The sequence below is a fragment of the Lygodium microphyllum genome, chromosome 26, assembly GCF_053477565.2.
Source record: "Lygodium microphyllum isolate KBCC chromosome 26, Lygodium_microphyllum_v1.1.10, whole genome shotgun sequence".
Taxonomy (NCBI): Eukaryota; Viridiplantae; Streptophyta; class Polypodiopsida; order Schizaeales; family Lygodiaceae; genus Lygodium; species Lygodium microphyllum.
Genome location: NC_141160.1, coordinates 117,338,418 through 117,345,618, shown reverse-complemented (window position 1 = coordinate 117,345,618; position 7,201 = coordinate 117,338,418). Strand labels below are relative to the sequence as shown.

Below are 7,201 nucleotides of genomic sequence, written 5' to 3'. Positions count from 1 at the left end.
TTAGGGTGGGGATGGATTGTAACGAGCGGGATACATGGGAACTAGGGGTTACACACATAGTCACAGTGACTGGGGTACATAAGGTGTAAGAGTCCTAGTTTAGGGCATCCAATTATTATCGAGAGCATACTCTTCACTTCATCTTCATCTTCCATGGCTTCCTCCTCCTTTCTCCCCTCTTTTTTGTCTTTCTTTATCCTCTTCTAGTCTTCCGTTCTCTTCCTCCTTCTCTCTTTCTCTCTCTTCAGCTCATTCTCCTCTCTCCTCTCAGCTTCATTCATTACACAATCAAAGTTCTATGATCAAAGTTTTATGGACAATAGAACTCCTTCATATCACAAGTACTCATTGATTCAGGTAATCTTGAGTCCTTCCATATCTTCTCCTACCCTTCCATTTTTTGTTCCATCTCAACAATATCATCTACTTATTTGCAAGATCGCTACCATAGGCTAACATATTGCAGGGAAAGTTCTAACAATATTTTCATGGATAAACGCCTTATTGAGAAAATCGGATACCCACATAAAAGGAAATCTTCTTTAAGGCTATAGTACAACCTGCAAGAATCCAAGAAGTGAACTCACTTAGAAGATCATTAATGTACACGATACACATGCTTGATTTAAAAATGCCAATGCAATGCAATAATATTTGCTAAAGGTTTAATATCAAAATCTTAATGTCAAATCAAGTAAACTATGAACTTTAAAATGGCAAAACATTTGTTTCCTTTGCATCAAGTAGTAGCATCAAATATTAAATAGTTGTACCATCATCTTCACTACATGATAGTAATGGTGAGACATTATTTATTTTCAACTAAGAGGTAAAACTCATGATCAATTTGATGCAGCCTCTAGCTACTAAATGCCAGAGGTTCAAGAGTTAAATAGATACCTAGGTCATGATGGAAGGAATGAATGTATACTTTTTTGCTATTCATTTTTATTTGTGCTTATACACTAATAAAGAGTTTATCTTTCACTATTCATGAAAACTTTGTATACCACTATAGTTATACAAAAGCAATATATGGATGTCTCTTTGTATGCATTACTTCAAAAAACTACTTATATGGACGACAAATGAGTTACAAAAAAGTTTTATTAAATTATAAGAAGTTAAGAACTTCTATTAAGTGATTAAAGTCTTTTTTTTTGTGGCATACTCTTTGAGAATTTTGTTTTACTATAATTTCATGAGTGTGTTATGTGCATTATGCAATTTGAATGAGAGATTGCAAGTTTTTATCCCATGTCCACACATTAGCAAAAAGGTACATCCCAAGATAATACTTGATGCAATATGAAAAGAAAAACACTAGTAAGCAAGAATCAAAATTTATATTGAGGCCTTCTAATTAGTAAACCTAAGATAAGTTAAGATAATTAACCAATCTAATTTAAGGAATAAGGCACAAGTAAGAAATGAGTGCACAACCAAAAGAATGTACACACACAATGTTTCCTTACATAGAAAATAGAATAGAATTTGAACTAAACAAACATCTCAGGATATACATTATATATTCCAAATCTTTTACATTAAAGGATAAGTTCTCAAACCATTGTACATATAGTTTGTAAGTATATAAGGTAGCCACTTTTCAATCACCAACACTTTGCCTTGGCCTCTAAAAGCTCCACTTGAGTGCCTTTATTTAGTTCATAGAGAAGGCCTTCTATTATCATACTTCCATTCTCTTTCTACCAATGAGATCCATGGGAATATGTTGGCCCATGAATGTATTGTGTATGGGCATCTTCATAAACCTGAGGAAAAATATTACAAATGCAAAAGAATGGATTACAAACATGATCAAGATTTATATCAAGGTGTGAATATTTTGCATGCTCCATGGCTTACTCATGCAAAAATGAAGTTGCTATGCAATGCAAGCAATTGAAAACATATAAATTTGTGCAAGTGGAGATATACAAGACCTTGTGCTTAGCCAAAATTCATAAGTACAACTCAATAAATGTGCATGTGTTTTGTTCTTACACAAACCCCAACATACCACCTCGATATTGGATGCCCCATGGCAAACTAATGCAAGCATGAAGTTGCTATGCTACAAGTATTCAAAAACATATAAAGTTTTGCAAGTGAAGATATACAAGACCTTGTGTTTAGCAAAACTTCATAACGAGAGCTCAATAACCATGCGTGTGTTTTGTTCTTACACAAACCCCAAGATGCCATCTTGATATGGAAAGGTGTAATGGTTGTTGCAAATTAAGCTTGACACTAATTTGGAACTTTTTAGACCATCAATATCTCATTTACACTTCTAATTGAGATGTTCAAAATTAGCATGCAATATTTTCACAATTAACCAACCATGTAAGGTTATTTCTTGGAGGATTAAAGGTAGAAGTTCAAAATGTAGAGATAAACAAGTATCTAAAGACTCTCAATGCAAGTAATAAACAAGGCTTTAAATCCCTTTATCACATAAGAAAATCAAAACCTACAAGAGCATGCCAGTGTATGTACACATTATGATGTGTGTGTGTGTGTGTTTTTTTTTTTGTTTATAAAAGAGTTCTATTTTGAATTTCAAGTGTTTGTCTATGCATAACATTGTAGAATATGTTCATAAATAAATTACAATTAAGCTAAACGTTTAGCAACCCAAGGAAAGTTACAAGCTACTTTCTTTTTTTGAATCGAGTGAGGGAGGTTTTAAAATACCAAAACTCTAACAACCTATTGATCATGGCATATGATAGATATCAGTAGGAAAATTATCAATTCAGATAGATAGATATGTAAGTATATCAGATGGAGTAAAAAGAAGGGATTTTGTAAATACCTCTTTTACATGTTTTTTACATATAGAGAAGGGTGTCATATAAAGGGGTTATTCATAGGTTAAATAGCAAAGGGAACTGTTTTATTTAGGGAGAATTCAAAAATAAGGGTACTATTAAATAGGCCTTGAATGCACATGATATAGAGGGTTTATATAGATCAACTCCTCGAGCCCACTATTATGTCTGAGTGGAAAGAGTCAAACCCATGAAAAAGGATTTGTTCAATGCAAAAGGTGAAGTTACCTAGACTTGATTATATGTTCTTAGAGCCTCATGCTCTATTCATACTAGTGCATATAGATGTTGGAAAGGATACAATTATTTTAAATAATTCATATTGTGAAGATGTTAAAAAGCATACACTATCAAGTATTTAAATGTCAATATTATAAAATGGCATCCCAAGAAAGTGGGCATCAGTTCTTCAAGTTGAATGGACCAACATGCAAGGCAAAACTATTAGACTTACATTGGTATTCATATTGTCTTGTTTATCTTCCCCTTCAATTGCTTATCTTGATACTCACTTTGATCATGTTGATGATACCCACTAGTAGTGCAAACCCCACCATAAACCCATATGTGTTGATCAATTGCTTTTATAGAATTAGGTGTAAACTCTCAAATTGCCTCTCGTTTTGGTCATGTTGACGTATAAAATTAGGTGTAAACTCTCAATTTGCTACCCATTTTGGTCACGTTGATTATACCTTACTAGTACATGCCCCACCATGAACTCATATGTGTTGATCATTGTGTCTAAGAGGATTGGTTATACCTTTTGTAGGTGTTCCCTTTTTAAGGAGATAATGAAATTCTCTTTGAATGCCTTTCATTTACAAGTGGAGTGTCTATGCTTGGATGAGTGTATATCGAGCTTGGGACTTTGAGCTTGGGGATCTAAATTCAAAAGCTAGGCATAGAAACATGAATGAATTCCCTTGTAATGTCCTTAAAGAAAGAATGAAGAGAAGGGGGAAACTCAACATATAGAGGCAAACATCTGCAACAAGCAACATAGAGCGCGATCTTTGTTAGCACTCCAAAGGTAGTCTCACCATTGAAAGTTCCCATGCCAAGGCCATGTGTGAGCAACATAGAGTGATTATCTTTTGTTTGCACTCCAAAGGTAGTCTCACCATTGAAACAAAGTTGCCTTCTTAGGGCCTTTAAGAGGAGGGGGAGGTTAGCCTATAGAGAAAAACATGTAGCAACATAGAGTGAAGATTTTTGTTGATGCTCTAAGGATAGTCTCATTGTTGAAACAAAGTTCAAGGAATTCCTTTATAAGGGCCATTAAGAGGATGCAAAAGAGAGGGGAGAACTCAACTATACAAGCACAAATCTATGTAAGCAATATAGAGTGATGATGTTTGCTAATTCTCCAAAGGTAGTCTCACTATTGAAACAAAGTTCTATTGTAAGGGCCTTTAAGAGGAAGGGAAGAGGAGAGGGGAACTTAGCCTACAATGACAAACATGTGTGAGCAACATGGAGTGATTATCTTTGTTAGCACTCCAAAGCTAGCCTCACCATTGAAACAAAGTTTTTTGGTGAGGGCATTGGAGAGGAAGGAATTACCTTGTAAGGGCCTTTAAGGGGAAGGGGAAGAGGAGGGGGAACTCAGGCTATAGAACAACCATGTGTAATTAACATAGAGTGATGATCTTTTGTAGCACTCAAAAGGTGGCCTCACAATTGAAACAAAGTTCCCTTGTAAGGGCCTTTGAGAGGAAGGAAATACCTTGTAACGGACTGAAAAAGGAAGGCTACGAGGAGGGGGGGAACTCATCCTACATAAACAAACATGTGCGAGCAACATATAGAGACAAACATGTGTGAGCAACACAAAGTGATAATCTTTGCTAGTGCTCCAAAGGTAGTCTCTCCAAATCGAAACAAAGTTCCCTTGTAAGAGCCTTTAAGAGAGAGCAATTCCCTTGTAAGGGCCTTAAAGAGGAAGGGCAAGAGGAGGGGGGAATTACTCGGCCTACTGAACAAACATGTGTGATCAAGATTGAGTGACGAGCTTGGTTAAGGAGAATCGATAGTCGCATGACATAGAATTTTTTCAAAGGTTGAGCTAAGTATATTTTCAAAGGGTTTGTGAAGGAGAGGGAAGAGGTGTGTACCGCAGCGGGTGGGGGGTAGTGTTGGTGGTGATGGGGGGGGTAGGAATACGCTGCAGCATAACCACCAAGGCAGGTCGGAGGGGGGGGAGGCGGCACGTGGTGGGGGTGGTGGTGGTGGTGGTGGTGATAATCATCATGGTGCTGGCCGTGGTGGTGGTCGTGATGATGATCGTGGTGAGACATCCTCTCTCTCTCTCTCTGTGTCTCTCTCTCTCTCTCTCTGTGTGTCTGTGTCTGTGCGCCTCTTCTGTACTCCCAGTAATTTGCTGCAGCCCACTCCCCGCCGCTACAATATATAAGTAATCATCCCCTCGCCTCCTTGGATTTGATTCCTGCGCCGACTCTCTTAGCGTGAGTTGATTCTCCAACTTTCGTAAAAGCTGGAATAATGTTGACTTGCCTGCCTCCTCCATGATTACACCAACCAGCTGTCTTCCTTACGATCACACCCTTACCCCTAACACGCCTTAAACATCTCCACCCTCCATCATTCCACCAACCAGCTGTCTTCCTTCTAATCACACTCTTACCCCTTAAACGCCTTAATACGCCCATCACTCCCTCTCCACTTCATTATACAACATGATACCTACTTCACTCGATTTGTTAGAAGTTGCCACTAACGTACATGAAGCGCAACATGATACCTACTTCACTCGATTTGTTAGAAGTTGCCACTAACATATTCCATCTCATGGAAGAATGAGAGATGGGACTAAAGTATACCAAAGGATTGTAGGAGATTGGACTTGCTAACTTTCAAGATCAAGAACTCATAAGAGGGCTTTCCGATGGAGGTTTTGAAACAACCTTTGAAGTTGTAATGCTATTTTGTCTCTTTGCACCCCATATCCTCAACACACATTGTTGTCAAACATTATTTATAGAGGGAGGAGTATCATCTAGATGTGGATGAAGTAACACACACAGCAAAAGTTGAACAATTGAAGACATCCATTGATTATTCAACATCATGCAAAATAGGCTTTTATGGTTAACATGCCATGCTTTGCTTTCTTGCCATATGGGAAACCCTTTGAACTACTAGTGTTGTAAGTACCTTTTGTCCTTGGGGCACTCTACATGGCTATCAAGCAAGGTGGAGAGGAAGTAATTGGAGATTAACTATATGATCTTCATTTTCTCTCTCCATATGCTTGTAGAAGGCTTTTTAGAATGTGATAGGACTATAAAGCCTTGTTTCAAGTGCCTACCAAGACTTGGTATGACCTTGGCATGTTTGGTAAGTGATCTCATTGATATATTCAAAAAATATGATTGACTTGAGCTACATCTACAAGTGTAATTTGAGTGACCCATGAGATTTATCACACATTACTAGATATAGAAAAGTTTCCAAGAATAAGTATTCGATGCTCCATGATGCTCTACAAGCATGCCCATGAAAAGTGAAAATTGATTAGAAAATTTTCAAAAGCAAGTATTATAGAGCATATCAAAGAACCATTATCATCCTCCATCATTGAATAGAAAGATTTTGAACTTCAATGTAGTAATACAAGAGGGATTGTTGGGCTTCTCAAAATTGGACACGATTATTGGCAATGGTCAACTCCGAGATAGACACAAATATTGGGGTGCTAGACGAGTGAAACAAATACAGAATACATCAATATATGGTCATCTAAGGTAGAAATTTGGGGGGGAGGGGTTTGCTCATAAAAAGTAAGCATATCACGTGGGTTCAAAAGAAAGGATTTTTTAAAACACCATTTTTACACATTTTTTACATACAGAAGGATGCCACATCAAGCGGCCATTTATAGATTGAATAGAAAATGGTGTGCTTTGTTTTTGGGAAATTCACACATAAAGATATTTTCAAATAGACTTTGAACATATGTGCTCCAAGTGTGATATAGAGGCTTTATGTAGAGTGAACCTCCAAAGTCAACATCTTTGCTTCTATGATATTATGCAAATTAAATCCAAAGAGTTGGAAGTAATTGTATTGAGAAACATCCACAACACTTTGGATCATGTGGTCCCAAGATCTAAATATGATTTTTTTGTGAAGAAATCAATGATCTTGACACCACTTGTAAGTGGTGTGCTACCACTAGGTTCTTTGCTACCACGTATAGGTTTTGTGCTCTCACTTACAAGGAGTCCATTTTTTCTTGTAATGCACTACTAGTTTACAAGCGATGCACTATCCATTACAAAATGTGTGATACACCATGAAAGTGGTTGCTACCTTTTACAAGTGGTATACTATCACTTACA

At 37.0% G+C, this 7,201-nt stretch overlaps 1 long non-coding RNA gene across 1 annotated transcript; it reads right to left on the bottom strand.

The window, feature by feature from the left end:
* Window positions 1–1,493: 1,493 nt before the first annotated feature.
* Window positions 1,494–5,230, bottom strand: LOC148013734 (uncharacterized). Its single transcript, XR_015688935.1, has 2 exons — window positions 4,955–5,230; window positions 1,494–1,775 (listed from the first exon to the last, which is right to left on the bottom strand). It is a non-coding gene; the product is annotated as an uncharacterized LOC148013734 (long non-coding RNA).
* Window positions 5,231–7,201: the final 1,971 nt, after the last annotated feature.